The sequence below is a fragment of the Eriocheir sinensis genome, unplaced genomic scaffold, assembly GCF_024679095.1.
Source record: "Eriocheir sinensis breed Jianghai 21 unplaced genomic scaffold, ASM2467909v1 Scaffold861, whole genome shotgun sequence".
Taxonomy (NCBI): Eukaryota; Metazoa; Arthropoda; class Malacostraca; order Decapoda; family Varunidae; genus Eriocheir; species Eriocheir sinensis.
Genome location: NW_026112232.1, coordinates 52,747 through 75,163, shown reverse-complemented (window position 1 = coordinate 75,163; position 22,417 = coordinate 52,747). Strand labels below are relative to the sequence as shown.

General features: G+C 46.1%; 1 long non-coding RNA gene across 4 annotated transcripts; it reads left to right on the top strand.

The window, feature by feature from the left end:
* Positions 1 to 7,473: 7,473 nt before the first annotated feature.
* On the top strand, positions 7,474 to 21,644 carry LOC126994739 (uncharacterized). Of its 4 annotated transcripts, none has more exons than XR_007749536.1 (7): positions 7,474 to 7,685; positions 11,452 to 11,580; positions 12,301 to 12,623; positions 13,405 to 13,525; positions 14,929 to 15,070; positions 16,216 to 16,348; positions 21,513 to 21,644. It is a non-coding gene; the product is annotated as an uncharacterized LOC126994739 (long non-coding RNA). The 4 variants fall into 4 exon arrangements; XR_007749532.1 differs by having other exon boundaries at positions 7,474 to 7,712; XR_007749533.1 differs by having other exon boundaries at positions 7,475 to 7,712; positions 12,301 to 12,445.
* The last annotated feature ends 773 nt before the right edge of the window (positions 21,645 to 22,417 follow it).

Here is a 22,417-nt window from a genome sequence, read left to right as displayed (position 1 = left end):
AGTTACCTTGAAAGCCACTCATTGATTGGGGACTCACAACATGGCTTCCGAAACAAAAGATCCTGCCTATCAAACCTATTAACCTTTTATAACGACCTCTTCACTGTTTATGACGTAACCAAATCACTGGACGTAGTCTAGCTTGATTTCCAGAGAAAGCGTTTGATAAAGTCCCGCATCATAAATTACTTTACAAATTAAAGCAAATAGGTATTGACGGTCAAGTAAACCAATGGATCGCGAATTGGTTGAGCAACAGACAACAAAGAGTAGTGATTGACGGATTTAACTCAGAGTGGGCGCCTGTCACTAGTGGCGTCCCTCAGGGCTCGGTCCTGGCCCAGTGCTCTTCATTATTTACATCAACGACGTGGATGTTGGACTCAATAACCGCATTAGTAAATTTGCAGACGACACAAAGATTGGTAACTCGGTTCTCACTGACGAAGACAGGCAAAGCCTCCAAGAGGATTTGCACAAAATTTCAGCTTGGTCGGATAGATGGGAGATGCCCTTTAACGTAGACAAGTGCCAGGTCCTTCAAGTTGGAACGAGGAATAAGAAGTTCGAATACGAAATGCGGGGTTAAACTCAAAAGCGTTCAATGCGTCAAAGACTTGGGGGTCAAAATCGCGTCAAACCTCAAATTCTCACAGCAATGCATCGATGCAGCAAATAAAGCGAACAGAATGTTGGGCTTCATTAAAAGAAACTTTGTATTCAAGAATAAAGATGTAATACTCCCGCTCTACAACAGTTTAGTCAGACCCCACTTGGAATATGCGGTACAGTTTTGGTCACCCCACCATGCTAAGGATATTGCTAAATTAGAAGGTGTTCAGCGTCGGGCAACGAAAATGATCCCTTCCTTGCGCAACAAATCCTACGAAGAAAGGCTTTCTATCCTTAACATGTTCTCTCTTGAGAAACGTCGCCCGAGGAAAATTGATCGAATGTTTTAAAATACTTAATGGTTTCACGAATGTAGACAGATCAACATTGTTTATGATCGATGACAGTCTGCGCACGAGGAACAATGGCGTAAAACTCAGATGTAGACAAGTAAATTCAGATTGCACCAAATTTTTCTTCACCAACGTTGTAGTGCGAGAATGGAATAAGCTTCCACCATCAGTGGTCCAGTGTAACACGATTGACTCCTTCAAAAATAAGCTCGACCGTCACTTCCTTCAACTTAATATCAACTAGAGTAGAAATGCAACGTTTTGGAGTCTTCTGATTAATGTAAAATCACTTAGGTTTAAGGACAGACCACCAAGTCTGGACCATGGGGTCTGTGTGGTCTGATTTTCTATGTAAATCTATGTAAATCTCTCTCTCTCGCTCTCTCTCTCTCTCTCTCCTCTGTATTCCTTTATGTATTTTGAAGTCATTTGTAGTCATTTAGGTTTAGTTGTAGCCCTTTGCATTACTATGTATGTACCTTGTTACTTACTCACTTTCCTGTCCCACTCATGTTTTCCCTCATCCCTCTTATTTTCATTTTCCCCACTCACTTTCCCCTGTCCCACTCACTTTCCATCCCCCCCTCTCACTGTACATTTGCTCATATTTTTTACCCTGGTTTCAGATGATGCTGATGATCCTTTTAATGCCTTCCCAGTCGAAGAGCAGCCTGCAACAATCAACAACACACCCAATGGCTTCAACATCACACTTCCTATTGATGACATCACGCCAGCTGCAGAAACATCATTAGATGATGAAGCGTTACCAACAACGATCCTTGCAGACACTCCTGTGACCTACAAAATTGTTTCCGGTGGAGCAAGAAAAGGCAGCTCTCTCCTCGCTGATTCTTTGGGTTTTACGAACACCAGGAAGCGAGAGTCATCTGTCTCAGTCACATGGATATGCAGCTACCGTGGTAAAAAGTGCTTTGCAACAATTTCACAGCAAATAGGAACAATGAACTTCAAAAGTGGACACCACCAACACACACATCCTGGGGATCCTGGTGCTGAGCTCAAAGCATCGACACGAGCTTTCGTTAAAAAGTCTGCTTTGGAATTTCCATTTGCATCATCTGGGGAAATAGTAAAGAAAGCACTCTCAAGCTGGGAAAATTCAGATGTTCCCTTACCAAATATAAACACTCTAGTCAGATGCACCAATCGCTCCAGGGAAGGACAACGTCCAAAACACCCTGAAGATATTAGTTTTGAATTAAACACAGATCATGTTCCACAGGACTTTCTTCAAGCTGATCTATTTGAAAATGGACAACAGCATCTCATATTTGCAAAACCAATTCAGTTGCAACACCTGTCCAAATCTAAAGTTTGGTACATGGACGGAACTTTTAAAATTGTTTGTACCCCTTTTGTTCAACTTTTTAGTGTGCACAGTTTTATAAAGAAGGATGGAATTATGAAACAGGTTCCATTGTGCTTTGTCCTAATGTCAAGAAGAAAGAAAAAGGACTATGTAGCTGTCATAAGAAAAATTACTGATTTAACGTCAACATCTGTTTGTGAAGTTGTTTTGGATTTTGAAAGAGCACTATGGTCAGCAGTGCGAGTATGCATTCCCGAGGCTTCCCTTCATGGCTGCTGGTTTCACTGGGCCCAAGCAGTGTACCGCAGAGTGAAAAGACTAGCTCTACAAAATGCCTATATTAATCAACTCACTGTAAGACAATTCATTCGGCAGATAATGGCGCTGCCAAACTTACCTCCATCTCATATAGAGCCAGCTGACTACTTGGTGTCTGGTACATAGCAGCCTTGTTTGGTACATATAAGCCAAAGCAGTGGTACATAGGACCCGGTACATAACAGCCCAACAATGGTACATATAAGCCAAAGCAGTGGTACATAGGAGTCGGTACATAGCAGCCCAACAATGGTACATATAAGCCAAAGCAGTGGTACATAGGACCCAGTACATAGCAGCCCAACAATGGTACATATAAGCCAAAGCAGTGGTACATAGGAGCCGGTACATAGCAGCCGACGGTACATAGCAGCTAGCATTCTCCTTCACCCTGATGGCCAGACACACACACCCACCCCAGGCCATTACTCCTTCCTTCACCCTGACGGCCAGACACACACACACCCCAGGCCATTACTCCTTCCTTCACCCTGACGGCCAGACACACACACACACCCCAGGCCATTACTCCTTCCTTCACCCTGACGGCCAGACACACTACACTCACACACCCCAGGCCATTACTTCTTCCTTCACCCTGACGGCCAGACACACACACACACACACCCCAGGCCATTACTCCTTCCTTCACCCTGACGGCCAGACACACTCACACACCCCAGGCCATTACTCCTTCCTTCACCCTGACGGCCAGACACACTACACTCACACACACCAGGCCATTACCTTCCTTCACCCTGACGGCCAGACACACACACACCCCAGGCCATTACTCCTTCCTTCACCCTGACGGCCAGACACTACACTCACACACCCCAGGCCATTACTCCTTCCTTCACCCTGACGGCCAGACACACTACACTCACACACCCCAGGCCATTCCTTCCTTCACCCTGACGGCCAGATACACTACACTCACACACCCCAGGCCATTACTCCTTCCTTCACCCTGACGGCCAGATACACTACACACTCACACACCCCAGGCCATTACTCCTTCCTTCACCCTGACGGCCAGACACACACACACAAAACCCAGGCCCTTACTCCTTCCTTCACCCTGACGGCCAGACACACTACACTCACACACCCCAGGCCATTACTCCTTCCTTCACCCTGACGGCCAGACACACACACACACACACCCCAGGCCATTACTCCTTCCTTCACCCTGACGGCCAGACACACACACACACCCCAGGCCATTACTCCTTCCTTCACCCTGACGGCCAGACACACTACACACACACACACCCCAGGCCATTACTCCTTCCTTCACCCTGACGGCCAGACACACTACACTCACACACCCCAGGCCATTACTCCTTCCTTCACCCTGACGGCCAGATACACTCACACACCCCCAGGCCACATCTCCTTCCTTCACCCTGACGGCCAGACACACACACTCACACACCCCAGGCCATTACTCCTTCCTTCACCCTGACGGCCAGACACACACACACCCCAGGCCATTACTCCTTCCTTCACCCTGACGGCCAGACACACACACTCACACACCCCAGGCCATTACTCCTTCCTTCACCCTGACGGCCAGACACACACACACACCCCAGGCCATTACTCCTTCCTTCCTGCACAGCCCCGTGTTGGCAGGTCGTCAGCAGCAGGTCAGGAGGGCAGGAGAAGGTCGAGGGAAGAGGCTTTACAGGGGCGGGGAGCCACACACACACACACACACACACACACACACGTTCTGTTGTTGTGTTGATGTTCTTGGGGTCAGCCTTTGCAACGGCCCGCCCTGATTTTCTTTATTTCGTGCAGGGCTGGATGAGATCCCGTATGAATTGTATAAGAATGGAGGTGAGGTGGTGATAGACAGGATGACTGAGCTGTTCAACTGTGTATGGGAGAATGAGAGAGTGCCTCGGGAATGGAACGAATGCAGAGTGACTCTGATACACAAGGGAGGACATAAGAGTAAGAAAGAGCTGAAGAAGTATAGACTGAAGAGAGTTGGAGACAGGATGCAGCCCTGCCTAACACCTCTTTCACTCCTCACCCACTCTGTCTCTAATGCTCCTAACCTATACCTGGCTCTTGTATCCACATACATGCTCCTAATGATTCGCACTATCTTATCACTCAAACCTACTTTCTCCAGTACCTTGCACATCACCTCCCTGTTCACTCTATCATACGCTTTCTCAATATCAAGAAACCCAAGATACAACGGACTTCCATTCTTCCTTTTCCCCTCTATCATCTCATTTACCACATACATATTGTCCTCTGCTCTCCTGTCTGTGCGAAAACCATTCTGCTCCTCACCCAGCACTCTCTCTCTTTCAATCCACTTACACAGCCTTTCATTCAACACAGCACAAAATCTTTCCCACCGTATTCGCCAGGGCTATCGGCCTATAATTCTTCAGCTCTTTCTTACTCTTATGTCTGAGGAGTTGGCAGCCAGGATGAGGAGAAAGAATGCAGGAGTAAAAGTGGGAGAAGGCAGGGTAAGTGTGCTTCTATATGCAGATGACGTGGTAGTTATGAGTGAGTCAGCGGAGGAACTGCATGAACTATTAGATGTGGTGAATGAGTATGGGAGAGATTTTGGAGTGAAATATAGTAGTGAGAAAAGTCAGATAATGGTTGCGAATGGGGCAGAAGATGAGAGAAATAGGACCTGGAGGCTAGGAGACACAGAGCTAGGGCAAACAGATGCATACAAGTACCTGGGTGTATGGATGAGTCCGAGAGGATGTGAAAGGACAAAGAATGAGAAGATTAGCCTAGTTAATCAATGGGTGGGCCGTCTGGGAAGTGCGGCAAGAATGAGAGCATGTAAGTATGATGTGCTGAGAGAGGTGTGGAAGAGTGTAGCAGTGCCGAGTGTGATGTATGGGATGGAGGTGATTACATGGAGTGAGTTGGAAATGGATAAATTGGAAGTAGGGCAAAATAGGATCGGTAGGTTAGCTTTGAATGCACCAAGGTATGCAGCGGTGGAAGCATTGAGGGGTGATATGGGGTGGAGTACCTTTAGGGAAAGATTTAGGAAGGCTACCCTTAGATACAAAGTCAGACTGGAACGAATGGATGACGTGATATTGGCACGGAAGGTCTACTTGTGGAGTGTGCATGAGAGAAATGGATTAAAAACTGCATGAGAATGGTTGGTGACAGTGGTATGCGAGTCAGGTGGGTGAGCAGAGAGGAAGGGAGGCGTTTCTTTGAATGGAAGGTGACTGACAGAAATAGTGAGGGTCTAGAATGGAATGTGAGAAAGTGAAAGAAAGAGATAGACAGTGCAGTGAAAGGTGACGGTCTGGAAGCATGTGATGGAGCGAAAGAGTACTTTGGAGTGGTACAGGGAAAAGGAAGCCCCGCAGTGTGTCAGCTGGTATGATGGAAGCCTGGCTGGTGGTGATCTTCTCTTCCAAGCTCGCGCGCAGTGTATGAATGTGAATGCAAGAAATTACAGGTGGTCTGAGTCCCGCAGCAAAGTGTGTCAGATGTGTGACACTCAGCTAGGGGTGTGGAGGAAACTGTCGGGCATGTGGTGTGTGGGAGGTACCGGAGAGAAAGGACGGAGATGATGAGGGTGGCACTGAGTGAGATGGGCTGCAGGGATGTGAATGGGAGGATTGCAAGGACGGAGATGATGAGGGAGGCACTGAGTGAGATGGGCTGCAGGGATGTGAATGGGAGGATTGCAAGGACGGAGATGATGAGGGAGGCACTGAGTGAGATGGGCTGCAGGGATGTGAATGGGAGGATTGCAAGGACGGAGATGATGAGGGTGGCACTGAGTGAGATGGGCTGCAGGGATGTGAATGGGAGGATTGCAAGGACGGAGATGATGAGGGTGGCACTGAGTGAGATGGGCTGGGATGTGAATGGGAGGATTGCAAGGACAGAGATGATGAGAGTGGCACTGAGTGAGATGGGCTGCAGGGATGTGAATGGGAGGATTGCAAGGACAGAGATGATGAGGGTGGCACTGAGTGAGATGGGCTGCAGGGATGTGAATGGGAGGATTGCAAGGACAGAGATAATGAGGGTGGCACTGAGTGAGATGGGCTGCAGGGATGTGAATGGGAGGATTGCAAGGACAGAGATGATGAGGGTGGCACTGAGTGAGATGGGCTGCAGGGATGTGAATGGGAGGATTGCAAGGACAGAGATGATGAGGGTGGCACTGAGTGAGATGGGCTGCAGGGATGTGAATGGGAGGATTGCAAGGACAGAGAGGGAATGGATGCTGCTGCTGCTGGGACTGAGTGATGAAGCAAATGATAGAATTATAGAAGCCATGAAGGGTTTTCTGGAAAAGATGTGCTGTGCAAGAAATAGGGAATTGGAAGATTTGTAATGGACACTGTTGTTTTATTTTTCCAGGGTGTGCCCATGTGGCAGACTGAACGTTCCCCCCTGTTCCCCCCTCTACTGCGCATGCGCCGACCTGTGTTTATAAGTGTGTTTATATCCTGTGTTTATAAGTAAGTCTTCAGCGCTTTCTTGAAGATTGCCAGACTGTCACTGTTCTTAACATCCCCGGATAACTCATTATATAGAGCCGCGGAGCACTCTTCTCAAATGCTCTGGAAACCCAGTTCCAGGTTGACCCTGGGCTCTTTGAGTCTATACCGTTATATCCTGTTGTATATTACAGATAGTGTGTTCAGATATGAGTAAAAAAAAATCGTTATACACAGTGGAAAATAACAGGCATGCAAATGACAGAATAAGGATGGGGGACCGATGTCTCGTCGGGGGACCGATCAGTCTGCAGTAGATGGCTAGATGCGGGCCAGCTGGTCCCCCTTTTAAATGGGGCGGGCCAACACGGGTCGGCGCATGCGCAGTAGAGGGGGGAACAGGGGGGAACGTTCAGTCCGCCACACCCATACCAAGGCCTGACTCTCCAGCCTGTACAGCAAGAGCAAGAGCAAGGAAGTAAACAGAGCAACGCTGCAGAATCTGTCACGCCGCCCACGCCCACACAATGCCCCCACGCCCACACAGTGCCCCCACGCCTCCACGCTCATCCAGTGCCCCCACGCCTCCACGCCCATCCAGTGCCCCCACGCCTCCACGCCCATCCAGTGCGTATTACAAGGTTATCTATTTCAAGTTTACCTATTACAAGCTTTTTGTGGCTGAGGTGACAGCTTGGTATTACTCCAGAATCACACCCAAGCTTACCCATGTCAAGTTTACCTGTTTCAAGCTTTTTGTGGCTGAGGTGACAGCTTGGTATTACTCCAGAATCACACCCAAGCTTACCCATGTCAAGTTTACCTATTACAAGCTTTTTGTGGCTGAGGTGACAGCTTGGTATTACTCCAGAATCACACCCAAGCTTACCCATGTCAAGTTTACCTATTACAAGCTTTTTGTGGCTGAGGTGACAGCTTGGTATTACTCCAGAATCACACCCAAGCTTAGCCATGTCAAGTTTACCTATTACAAGCTTTTTGTGGCTGAGGTGACAGCTTGGTATTATTCCAGAATCACACCCAAGCTTACCCATGTCAAGTTTACCTGTTTCAAGCTTTTTGTGGCTGAGGCGACAGCTTGGTATTACTCCAGAATCACACCCAAGCTTACCCATGTCAAGTTTACCTATTACAAGCTTTTTGTGGCTGAGGTGACAGCTTGGTATTACTCCAGAATCACACCCAAGCTTACCCATGTCAAGTTTACCTGTTTCAAGCTTTTTGTGGCTGAGGTGACAGCTTGGTAATATTCCAGAATCACACCCAAGCTTACCCATGTCAAGTTTACCTGTTTCAAGCTTTTTGTGGCTGAGGTGACAGCTTGGTAATATTCCAGAATCACACCCAAGCTTACCCATGTCAAGTTTACCTGTTTCCGTTCACCGGTGATGAGGTTTCAGGCCCCGGTCCGCCGCAGCGCTCCACAGGGCCGCCAACATTACAACACTAACATTAGCACCTAAAGTTGTCCTCAATCCTCATGGTCGTAAAATTCTAGTGTTTGCCCATACTCCCCCTCACCCCCAAAACAAGCTTGGGGACCGGTGGGAATGCGGGTTTCGGGTGGGGAACACAAAATCCGTCGCAACCTTATTTTTTATGGGGGGAGGAAAATTACCCTAGGTCTAGGGAAATTTCTTACATTTAGGGATTTTTCCTCCCACGACCACTAAATTAAGTGTTTGCGACAAATTTAGTGTTCCCTACGAGGAAACCACACATTCCCACTGGAGGCCAAGCTTGTTTTGGGTGAGAAGCGAAGTGAACCCTTCAAACGCTGCTCACCTCACCGGCCTGGCGTGGCGCGCAGCCAGCTGCTCCCAAATAAACGCCTACACCACACTCATGCCCTCTCTTTAGCACTGGTTTGAGTAGGTTGTCACCTCATCGCAAGTTTCTGTCCTGCTAGTAGAGTCCGTGGCACCAAACAATCTTCATTGTTCATCACTGACACAAACAAAACCACCGGCTACCCGTGATCCATCCAACTCTGCGCCCCAGAGAGTACTAGCTGTGGGTTCTAGCGCATGTGTAGGCTCTTGAACCTCCTGCCCGTGCTATTCAAACACGTGAATTCCGACTAACTGCATTTCGAATCTGCTTCACATTGCCAGTAAGTGAAGGTAATTGTGGAGATTGACTCCACGGCTCCAAAATATGATAATAAGCCTCCTATATATTATAGTTAAGGAATGAAATACATGTCCCTCAACCATAATATGAAGGTGTAAGTATACTTAAAAGTAAAGAAAAGGGGGAATCGGTTCTCTTAGGTGGGGAGCACAGTAAAACTAACCAAACGTTGCATAACCTAACCTCTAACAGGGGGCTTTGCCCCCCTCGACCCCCTGCTACCCCTCCTCGACCCCCCCACACGTATGATGCGCCGGAAAATCGGCTTAAATAGCTTGTTGAGCCGTGCGTCCTTGTTTAATAGGTACTCCAGTAATCCCTCGCCATATCGCGGTCTTGCTGTATCGCGGATTTTAAAATTGTAAATATTTAGTTTCGTTTCGCGGATTTTTCGCTATATCGCGGACCTTTGCGGTATAGAGGTATTTTAATATATTTTTCATTTTACTTATTTCGCAGTAAAACAAGCATTTTTTAGCCTAGAAAAATTGTCAACAATATAAAAAAATTCAAAAAGTATTAATAAGAACATATTGAAATAATATTAAATTGAAATAAAATACGTAGCGCACTGCAGATGAGTAGACAGACTCGCACGTATGTAAAACGCAGCTACGGCCGCTTCCGCTTGAGCTAGTTTGCCCACGTGTGATTGTACACGGCACACTAGCTGTTGGCTGATGGATGTGAGGCGACCAACCAGAGCACTGTGTTCTGTATCCTGGGCACTGATTGGCTCAGCGACCGTAGCATTTGTTGGGTCGTGAGTGGTTAGCTCGGAGACAAAGGGAGAGTGTGTTACAGCTTGCTACCGTTAAATGCTCGAGAACTTGGCAGTGAGGACCCAGACAGGATGAGGCAATGACTACACTTGAACAAGACTCAAGTCCTAAACTTGCTCAACATGATTACTCCAAGCTTATCTAGTTTGGTGGAGCTCTTTGCGGTACTGGAATAAACACGTGGAGACCTGCTGAACCGAACAGCTGATAGGCTCTTCTTCTTCTTCTTGTGACCACAACTTACCGACCACACGAGTAACCAACATGTTGGTGACTGAGTTTGTGACTAGAATTTCGATGAGTTTCCCGTGAAATGTACCCGACTTTGACTCTCAAGAAACTAGTGGTTGGGTGACATTGTTCACACGGGCTGAGGCGAGACTCACAGAGATAAGCGTGCTTATATAAATAATATATATAAAATATAATATATAAATAATAAAATATATATAAGGTCGCTACTTCGTGGATTTTCGCCCAGCGCGGGGAGTTCTGGAACGTAACCCCCGCGATAAACGAGGGATTACTGTATACAAATTATTTTATCTCTATATTTATGCTTACATCTCAAAATGATCAATTAATTTATATTTCTTCATGTGCAACATTTAATTCTGCATGTTTTCATATATAATACATGCTGATTATGTTGAGTTTATGGCTGAAAACTTGTTATATTCAATAGCGACATTTGAAATTTGGCATGCTGTGGTCTCGGATACTGGGCGGGCGCTGTTTGGGCCCGGCCGTAGTGAAGGGGTTAACTGCCCTTTGACGTTAAGTTGAAGACCATATGACCTTTGCTGGAGCGAGTGCGGAAAATTGAATTAGGATCGCTGAAAACACATTATTATATACAGTTATCCACCCCCAGTGGACTTCCCTTCTTTGACTAAGACTTTTATACAGTTTATGTGAAACACACCCTAAAACTTATAACTTCCAGGCCATCCTGATGCCCTTGGTGGGTGCTGAGGTCAAAGGCCCCATCTCGTGGATGAAATTCACTGTGAGAAGAGGTGGATGTCTAGCGGACATCTTCTCAAAGCTAGCACAAGGCGTACACTGACCAATGATTAGTCAAGGCTGGGTATTGTTGGAAAGAAAACCACATGCTTACCCTGCTTCACCACAAACAAGTTAAATTTGACGGCGCACTAAGTCAAAAAATGCCTTGTCCACTGTTATCGACACCCGCGGCACCAGCTGTGACCCACTATTGTCCACACCCGCGCTCTAAGGGTTAAAGATTGTGGAGATCAACAAACTCCTCAAAATGACCAACAATAATACTGTATGCAAAAAATTAAAGCCTGTCAGAAAGTTGTGTGTGACAAGAACTAACATTTTTGGCGGCTGTGGAACACTGGGAGGGTGTAGGGTTATTATGTTCCCCACTACTACTACTACTACTACTACTACTACTGCAGGAGGATGGCGGGGGCAGCAGTGAGGCGGTGGCCGGCGGAGGAGGAGAGAGACAGGCGGAGAAGAATGTCAAGGTCCATTTCAATTCTTCCTTCAACGTTGCCAAGTACGGGGACGGCACTGACATCAAGGTGTGTGTGTGTGTGTCGCCCTCAACTTCTTTCCATGTCCTCTCGTTTCTCTCTCGCTCCACACACACACACACAGGTCCTCTCTGTCCAGATTCTCCACCCCGCTGGCCACCCTGTACACCGCTATCAGGTCTCCTCTTTCTCTTCTTCTCTCCAGGGTTGTGAGCCCCATGCTATTGAGTCTCTCCTCATATATCCGATCCCTAAGTTCCGGTACCATCTTAGTTGCCACTCTCTGCACTCTTTCCAGCTTTCTTATGTTCTTTTTTTCGTGAGGAGACCAGACCACTGCTGCATACTCCAACCTTGGCCTTATCATTGTAACTATTATTTTCTTCATCATCTCCTCGTCCAAATACACAAAAGCCATCCTTGTGTTCCTCAGCAAATTCAGAGTTTGTCCCGTTATCCTCCTGTTGATGTGTTTGTCCGGTGACATGTTCTCTGAGACAGTCACTCCCATATTTGCTTTTTGATAAGTGTGAGATAAAACTTTGGATTTGTGTGTGCTTAGCAGGCTTTCTTATTTCCTGTTTTTTGTTGCCCTTAAGCTGCTTACGCTTCTGTGAATAAAGATAAATAAATAAAATATAGATTAGAGGAATGGAAGGAGAATGAAAAGTAGTGAGAACAGCGTGTGGGAAGTCACTTGTTTTGATAGTAGTAAAGATATGTTAGTTTTTGTAGTCATTGATACAGTCCTTCTCTTCCTTTCCTCAGTGCTGCACCAGGCCAGCTTTCATCCTAGTCAGCACAAGCTGTTATGCCCACACTGACCACGGCCACTATGTCCCCGCTGAGCTGAGTCTGCTGCGCTTCAGCCTAAGGAACGGAATCATGAAGTTGTTTCACTGTGTTGTTGCGCGTGAGTTGTGGCCTCGACTCAGTCCTGTGAAAATGGGGGCTTCGTGGTGCAGTGGTTAGCACACTCGACTCACGACCGAGAGAGCCCGGGTTTGATTCCCGGGCGGAGTGTAAAATTTTGGGCGGCTTTTCCGATACCCTACGCCCCTGTCCATCATCCAGCAGTGAATGGGTACCAGGTATTAATCGGGGGCTGTGTCCCGTCTCCTGGGGTCTGTTCTCTTCTCCTATAATTCCTTTCCCTTCTGTCTCTCTCCGGCATATGACCACAGATGTTGTGTCCCGTCTCCTGGGGTCTGTTCTCTTCTCCTATAATTCCTTTCCCTTCTGTCTCTCTCCGGCATATGACCACAGATGTTGTGTCCCGTCTCCTGGGGTCTGTTCTCTTCTCCTATAATTCCTTCCCCTTCTGTCTCTCTCCGGCATATGACCACAGATGTTGCGCCGACTTAACCAAACTTTCCAACTTTTTCCTGTACTCTGTTGATTCCAATTTCATCATCATCATCATCATCATCATCTTTTCCTCAGGTTAGGTTAGATTGACCCGGTAGCATTGCGGATCATGTTTCTTAATGGCACTCACACAAACCGTATTATGATATATATCAAAGCATTTGTGATCAGTTTATGTATCATCTATTTTTTGGGGTTTATATCATGGCACAAATTTGACCCGTCGCTGCTACATGGTAAAGCCACAAATTTGTCCCGTCGCTGCTACGGGGTTAAATTGACCTCTCTTTTGGACACTCCTCTGAGCCCTTTTTGTGGGAGCAGCAAACAGCAGGCTTTTTCATTGTTGTTTCCTTTTCTTTGCCCTTGAGCTGCTTCCTCAGCTGTAAAAAAAAGAAAAAGTATATAATCCCTCTGATCACTGCTCCTCATCCTCACATGGAAACACCAGCAACAAGAACAATGCAACTCACACCAGTCTTTAATTTGTTCCTTTCCCCTCAGCCATCTTGCTGCCTTGGCCAGGAAGCACTCGCTGGAGACTCACAAGCTGCTGAGTGACTCGGAGGGCTTCGGGAACAGCCTTGAGGAAACTGCCAAGAATCTGAAGCAGCTCTTGTCCAAGGTGAGGTGTTCATGCATGCTGAAGGGGTGCAGGTCTCCCATAGCTCCCAGTGCAGAGAAACGGTTTGAGGAGCCAAAAAAAGTTTGCGTTGAGGAGTACCAGGTGGAGGGTCGATCCCCCTAACGTGAGACAGGTACTGAAGAAACTTGAGCAAAATTGAGGTGTTACTTCAGTAAGATTTATCGCTTTAGGAGTGGCGGGACTTTGTGTGTGTGTGAGGGAGTCAGCTCCAGGGTGTTTGTGAGGAAAGCCTGCAAAGGGCATTGAGTTAACCCCTTCACTACGGCTGGGCCAAAACAGTGCCCCGTTTTGTATCCGAGATCGCCGCGCACGCCAAATTTCAAATGTCGCTATTGAATGTAACAAGTTTTCAGCCACAAACTCAAAACAATCATCATGTATTATATATGAAAACATGCAGAATTAAATGGTGCACATAAAGAAACATAAATTAATTGATAGTTTTGAGATGTAAGCATAAATATAGAGATAAAATAACTCGTATATTGGTTAAAGTGAGCCAGGACGAAGTATGCAAGTCCTCGGATATGGTACGGGGCACGCAAGGACGCAGTATACTCGTGTTGAAGGGGTTAAGGTCAAAGAGAGGGGTCAGTCGGGTTCTAATGAGTGTTTCTTTAGGTTCACGGTACAGAGGAAGGGTCACACTACCACCAGGGTCATAAAACTACTCCTGGAAATGCCCACAACTCATACGAAAGCCTTGTCAAATAGGTGTTCTACTACTTAAGGTCAAAGAGAGAGGTCAGTCAGGTTCTAATGAGTGTTTCTTTAGGTTCACGGTACAGAGGAAGGGTCACACATTACCACAAGGGTCATAAAACTACTACTGGAAATGCCCACAACTCCTAAAAAATTTTTGTCAAATATGTGTTTCTAGGTTCAAGGTACAGAAGAAGGGTCACACTACCACCAGGGTCATAAAACTACTCCTGGAAATGCCCACAACTTCTACGAAAGCCTTGTCAAATATGTGTTTCTAGGTTCACAGTACAGAGGAAGGGTCACACTACCACCAGGGTCATAGAACTACTCCTGGAAATGCCCACAACTCCTACGAAAGCTTTGTCAAATATGTGTTCTTGGGCGATGAAATGTCTTATAATATGACTCTCAGAGACTCATTGTGTCTTTACCGTGTAGCAGCGATGGACCAAATTTGTTCCATGATATAAACCCCCAAAATAGATGATACATAACCTGATCACAAATGCTTTGATATATATTATGCAATGGTTTGTGTGAGGGTGATTTTTTCTCATTTTTCTCGCTTGGAGGGACCATTAAGAAACATGATCCCTGCTGCTGCTGGGTTAAGGGATAAAAGGGACGTTAGTTAGGCTGTGAAGTAGTGTTGTGATACCCTTGCTTGGTGCCCACAGCCACACAACACCGCGCTGAAGGACGCCTCTGCACCCTGTTGTGTGTGCGGCTTCATGTGTCAGAACCTGGACCACAGGAAACTGTGGAGCCTCAGAAGGGGAAGCACTAGGAGCTGTGGGTCTCTCCAGCCTGAGCCTTGAGGTAATGACATTCCTCAAAGCACATGAGAAATTACCTTATTCCAGATAGTTCTTTTCCCAACTACCTGCCTGGGATATGAGCCTGGGCCCTTGAGATATGGGGTTGACGCTAGGCTCCAACAAATCTTGGGGGCTTCGTGGTGGAGTGGTTAGCACACTCGGCTCACAACCGAAAGAGCCCAGGTTCGATTCCCGGGCGAAGTGGAAAAATTTGGGCAGCTTTTCCGATACCCTTCGTAGCCCCTGTCCACCCAGCAGTGTACCAGGTTGTGTCCTGTCTCCTGGGGTCTGTTCCCTTCTCCTATAATTCCTTTCCCTTCTGTCTCTCTCCAACATATGACCACAGATGTTGCGCTGCCCACTAAACAAAACCTTCCAACTGTTCCCTTCTATAATTCCTTCCCCTCCTGTCTCTCTCCGGCATATGACCACAGATGTTGCGCTGCCCAGTAAACAAAACTTTCCAACTTTTACCGTGCTTGTAGATGTTTAAGAATCATCGGAGTTACCTTCAGAAGAGCTTTGATGCTCCCCTTGTAAAGGCTTGTCATAAGAATCAGAAAGGAAAGCCTGTTCACTGTTTACAAGCAAAATTCTTGTTGAAGTTTGGAAGCTTTATTTTCATGTTTAGATTATTTATTAAGGTTCAAAAGTAGTTTGTTCAGAAGCAAGATAGTTTAGAAATTTGTCTAGATTTTTTTTAGAGCTCAAAAGATTTTTTTTAGATTTATTTAATTTTATTTATTTATTTATCCGCTGGCACTGGTAGGCTTGTTTTTTGGAGGGGCCTGATGGTATGGCCCAGCCCGTCGTGGTGCAGGCGAGTGTTTATAGTGGCGCCATCTTGCATTGGCTCATGCTGCTCTCCCGGAGCTCATCTTTAATCCTAGAATCTAGAGTCTGGGTTGATGGGTGGTCTTCAGGACAGCATGTGGGTAGTTTTAAGCCACTCGGCGGCGGCTGAAAAATCCCAGCTTGGTGGCACCGGGCGGGGATTGAACTCGCGTCCTCCTGAACGCGGCACTGTCACTCTGTCGACTCAGCCACCGCCTCCCCTGTATGTTTGGAAGTTTGTTGAAAGATTTTTCCATGTTGTGGTTGTTGGTAAAAGATTTATGAGTACTTAACCCGGCACCTTTCTTACAGGCCTCGGACAAAGCCTGTTGGCTCTTGGGGGGGTGCCGATGGACGGGAAAGGTCGTGCAGGCCTGGACGACAAAACCGTGGGAGGAGGAGGAGGAAGACTTTCCCTCGCTTGGCTCTGAGCAGGCCAGGAAAGGTACAGTGCTTATTGTTTCTTGCATTCACCAACTTGTAGTATTTGACTTTACTTAATATTGAACAGTTTACATATTTATTTATTTATTTTACAACAAAGGAGACAGCTCAAGGGCACACAAAAAAGGAAACAATAATAAAAAAAGCCCACTGCTTGCTGCTCCCAAATATACACCGGGTATTCCATACGTGCAAATCCGCTCATATGCGACTAACCTAAATGTGCCAAGTATTGTTTTTATGCGAGAAAAATTCACTATTATGGGAGTATTGGCGCTGGTGCTGGTGAGGTTTGGTGACACACTAGAAGGCGCAAATGTTTCCTGCACTTTCCTCGCCTATAATTAACCTTTTCCTCCCTCTGATCCTAAAGTTAATCCTCAGGTACTAGCTAATTATCAGCCTAAACCATAGACTCTGGGTGTGTCTCCCCGGAAGCAATCAGTGTGCTTTATTGTTGCTTTAGTGCTTTGTTATTGTGAAACGGTGCCGGAATAAATAGTTAAGAGGGTTCCAAAACGGGTCGTGGAACATAACCCCTTATTGGGATGATAACTTCCATGTATGCGAATTCACATGATGCGAGCTTTTTGCAGAACGTAACCCTCACATATAATGGATACTGCCTGCTGTACTGGATTTGAGGTCATTTTATGTTGGGCATTTTCCATATATACTTCTGTCGAGCCATGGATGCTCTGCTCCGCCTATTTCAACTCTTTCAAAGCGTCCGCACCAAAATACAGTGAACCCTCGATATAACAGACTAATTGGGGGAGACTTTAGTCCATTAACCCGGTGGTGGTGGTAGCAGCGGGGATCGTGTTCCTTAATGGTCCCTCCAAGCGAGAAAAATGAGAAAAAATCGCCCCTCACACAAACCATTTCGTAATAGATATCAAAGCATTTGTGATCAGATTATATATCATTTAGTTTTGGGGGTTTATATCATGGCACAAATTTTGCCCGTCGCTGGTACATGGTAAAGCCACAAATTTGGCCCGTCGCTGCTACACGGTAAAGCCACAAATTTGGCCCGTCGCTGCTACACGGTAAAGCCACAAATTTGGCCCGTTGCTGGTACACGGTAAAGCCACAAATTTGGCCCGTCGCTGGTACACGGTAAAGCCACAAATTTGGCCCCTCGCTGCTACACGGTAAAGCCACAAATTTGGCCCGTCGCTACTACGCGGTAAAGCCACAAATTTGGCCCCTCGCTGCTACACGGTAAAGCCACAAATTTGGCCCCTCGCTGCTACCGGGTTAAATCCTATATTGGTATCATTTAATTTTAGTGTGTTCATATATGTTACTAATTTCAACAGTGTAGTGGATCTCTGTCTAATGCCACTGGTTAGGTTTACTTCCCCATAATCTTCATTGTTGAGTATTAGTTTTGTTTTATCTTCTGGATAGACGTTTGCCACGAAGTCAATCATTTTTGGGTGGATTTTAAGAAACATCATTGCCTCTTGCAGCTCTTCTCTTTTTATTGAATCAAAGGCTTTACTGAAATCAACGGCCGTGACTATTCAAATGTCACTATTGAATATAACAAGTTTTTAGCCATAAACTCCACGCAATCATCATGTATTATATATGAAAACATGCAGAATTAAATGGTACACATAAAGAAACTCACTACGGCTGGGCCAAAACAGCACCCCGGGCGATATCCGAGATCGCCACGTGCCAAATTTCAAATGTCGCTGTTGAATGTAACAAGTTTTTAGCTGTAAACTTCACACAATCATCATGTATTATACACAAAAACATGCAGAATTAAATGGTACACATAAAGAAACTCACTATGGCCAGGCCAAAACAGTGCGCTGGACCGTATCCGAGATCGCCGCGCGCCAAATTTCAAATGTCGCTATTGAATATAACAAGTTTTCAGCCATAAACTCCACACAGTCATCATGTATTATATATGAAAACATGCAGAATTAAATGATGCACATAAAGAAACTCACTATGGCCGGGCCAAAACATCGCCCCGCGCCGTATCCAAGATCGCCGCGCGCCAAATTTCAAATGTCACTATTGAATATAACAAGTTTTCAGCCATAAACTCCACACAGTCATCATGTATTATATAAGAAAACATGCAGAATTAAATGGTGCACATAGAGAAACATAGATTAATTGATCATTTTGAGCTGTAAGCCTAGAGATAAAATAACTGGTATATTGGCCATAGCAAGCCAGTATGCGCGTCCTGGTGTTGAAGGGTTAAGCCCTCCCTGTGTCCTGTGCCGTCACCTCTGTGATGCACACGGCCGGGCACGATAACACAAAACCTTATTCCCGATAACCGATAATGGAAAACCTCATCGCTGATAACCGATATTCCTTAACTGGAGGCACAAATATAGGCAATAACTGATACTGATATAAATCCACAATTCTGATACTAGCTAGCGATAAGTCCGATAGGCGAAAACGATACTATATTGATATTTCAGATAGAAAACATACAGTACTTCCTTCCCAAGGTGTGGCAGCGCTGAACTCCAGGATCCCAAACTCCACCTATTGAAAACAATGAAAAAGACCTTATCTGCTCCCACCCCTGGAGAGATTTTTTTTTTTTTTCTCCATATGGGCCATGGCACCGGTAGACTATCCATCAGGCCCTGATGGTCGGCCCCGAGTCCACCATGGCGCAGGCAACTGTCACATGGCTTCTATGAGCCCAGATCCTAAATCTGCATGGTTTTCTACTTCTGATGGTTCAGGGCTCGTCACGATGTAAAAAATACGTAGGCTCAAAATCGCCTCCGAACATGAGCCGCGGCAGTGTCTACCACGCCTGCGGTAACTGTTACGGGTGCTCGGAGCCGCGGTAACTTGTGGCCTTACCACGGCTCCGGTAAGTGGCTGATGATTTACCGGGTGGGCGGAGATACCGCGAGACTTACCAGACAGAGGTCCGGTAAATGGTAGGATGAATCTCGCCCCAAGACTATAATCAACCTTTTCCTCCCTCTGACCCTAAAGTTAATCCTCAGGCAGCTAACCATCAGCCTAAATCGTAGACTCTGGGTGTGTCTCCCTGAAAGCAATCAAATAGTGCTTTAGTACTGTGAAACGGTGACGAAATAAATGGTTAGTGTGTTCCAAAACGGCTTGTGGAACTTAACCCCTGTAATTAATGGGATCATAGCTTCCATATATGCAAATTCACACTGTGCCAGAGTTTTGCAGAATGTAACCCTCGCATGTAATGAATACCGCCTGGTGTGCTGGATTTGAGGTCATTTTGTATTAGATTATATTGGCGGAGTGGAAAAATTTGGGCGGCTTTTCCGATACCCTACGTAGCCCCTGTCCACCCAGCAGTGTACCAGGTATTAATTGGGGGTTGTGTCCCGTCTCCTGGGGTCTGTTCCCTTCTCCTATAATTCCTTCCCCTTCTGTCTCTCTCTGGCATATGACCACAGATGTTGTGTCCCGTCTACTGGGGTCTGTTCCCTTCTCCTATAATTCCTTCCCCTTCTGTCTCTCTCCGGCATATGACCACAGATGTTGTGTCCCGTCTCCTGGGGTCTGTTCCCTTCTCCTATAATTCCTTCCCCTTCTGTCTCTCTCCTGCATATGACAACAGATGTTGTGTCCTGTCTCCTGGGGTCTGTTCCTTCTCCTATAATTCCTTCCCTTCTGTCTCTCTCCGGCATATGACCACAGATGTTGCGCCAACTAAACCAAACTTTCCAACTGTTCCCTTCTCCTATAATTCCTTCCCCTTCTGTCTCTCTCCAGCACATGACCACAGATGTTATGCTGCCCACTAAACCAAACTTTCCAACTGTTCCCTTCTCCTATAATTCCTTCCCCTTCTGTCTCTCTGTGGCACATGACCACAGATGTTGCACTGACTAAACCAAACTTTCCAACTGTTCCCTTCTCCTATAATTCCTTCCCCTTCTGTCTCTCTCCGGCATATGACCACAGATGTTGTGTCCCGTCTCCTGGGGTCTGTTCCCTTCTCCTATAATTCCTTCCCCTTCTGTCTCTCTCCGGCATATGACCACAGATGTTGCGCCAACTAAACCAAACTTTCCAACTGTTCCCTTCTCCTATAATTCCTTCCCCTTCTGTCTCTCTCCAGCACATGACCACAGATGTTATGCTGCCCACTAAACCAAACTTTCCAACTGTTCCCTTCTCCTATAATTCCTTCCCCTTCTGTCTCTGTGGCACATGACCACAGATGTTGCGCTGACTAAACAAAACTTTCCAACTGTTCCCTTCTCCTATAATTCCTTCCCCTTCTGTCTCTCTCCGGCATATGACCACAGATGTTGTGTCCCATCTCCTGGGGTCTGTTCCCTTCTCCAATAATTCCTTCCCCTTCTGTCTCTCTCTGGCATATGACCACAGATGTTGTGTCCCATCTCCTGGGGTCTGTTCCCTTCTCCTATACTTCCTTCCTTCTGTCTCTCCAGCACATGACCACAGATGTTGCGCTTACTAAACAAAAATTTCCAACTGTTCCCTTCTCCTATAATTCCTTCCCCTTCTGTCTCTCTCCGGCACATGACCACAGATGTTGCGCCAACTAAACCAAACTTTCCAACTGTTCCCTTCTCCTATAATTCCTTCCCCTTCTGTCTCTCTGGCATATGACCACAGATGTTGCGCCCACTAAACAAAGCTTTCCAACTGTTCCCTTCTCCTATAATTCCTTCCCCTTCTGTCTCTCTCTGGCATATGACCACAGATGTTGCGCCCACTAAACAAAACTTTCCAACTGTTCCCTTCTCCTATAATTCCTTCCCCTTCTGTCTCTCTCTGGCATATGACCACAGATGTCACTAAACCAAACTTTCCAGCTTTAATGGTACATAGAAAGTAACATTGCCTCCATAGTAAATATCATCATGTCTTGCACAGAAATAAATAGTGAAGGTCTCAAAAATAATAGGCTACCCCTTCCTCAACAATACACATTATTATTATTATTATTATTGTTATTATTATTATTATTATTATTATTATTATTATTATTATTATTATTATTTCTACTATTATTTTTATTTCTTCATAGCTTACACTGGTATAGGAAATTACCTTTATCATATTTGTTATTATTATTATTATTATTATTATTATTATTATTATTATTATTATTATTATTATTATTATTATTATTATTTCAGCGTGAAGATGTCAGGTCGCAACGCGGTGGTCCATTGGCGCACCTTCCAGAACGCCAACCAGGTGGTGGAGTTGACCACACGCACCATTCCCAAGGCTCAACACCACCAGCGAGGACATCAACACCAATCAACCACTCCTTCGCTTTCGAATTCACACAAACAAAAAACAAGAACAAGAACAACATCACCTGAAATACACCACCACCTTACCGTAGCAACTGCAACAAAAACAAGAACAAAGGAACAACATCACCTTGGAAATACCACCACTCAACACCATTCACCACCACCACCAACACCACCACCAGGGTGCTCTGTGAAGGGTTTAGTGTCCATGTCGTCAAGTCCATCTCCCTCAATCTGTTCTGGGACCATTTTAGTTGCGGTTCTCTGTATCCTTTCGAACTCCACATACTCCACCACTTCTTCCCGCAAGCTGTTCCATTTGTTAACACTTCTATGTGAAAAACTTTACTTTTTCCAGTCACTCAAACAGTTTCCTTTATTAAGTTTCTTTCCATGTCCTCTCAGCCCCTGCGTTACTGCCGCTAAGAAGAGATCATTTCTATCCACCTCATCAAACAGGGGGCTTCGTGGTGCAGTGGTTAGCACACTCGGCTCACAACCGAGAGAGCCCGGGTTTGATTCCCGGGTGGAGTGGAAAAATTTGGGTGGCTTTTCTGACACCCTACGCCCCTGTCCTCCCAGCAGTGAATGGGTACCAGGTATTAATAGGGGGTTGTGTCCTGTCTCCTGGGATCTGTTCCCTTCTCCTATAATTCCTTCCCCTTCTGTCTCTCTCCGGCATATGACCACAGATGTTGCTCTGACTAAACCAAACTTTCCAACTGTTCCCTTCTCCTATAATTCCTTCCCCTTCTGTCTCTCTCCGGCATATGACCACA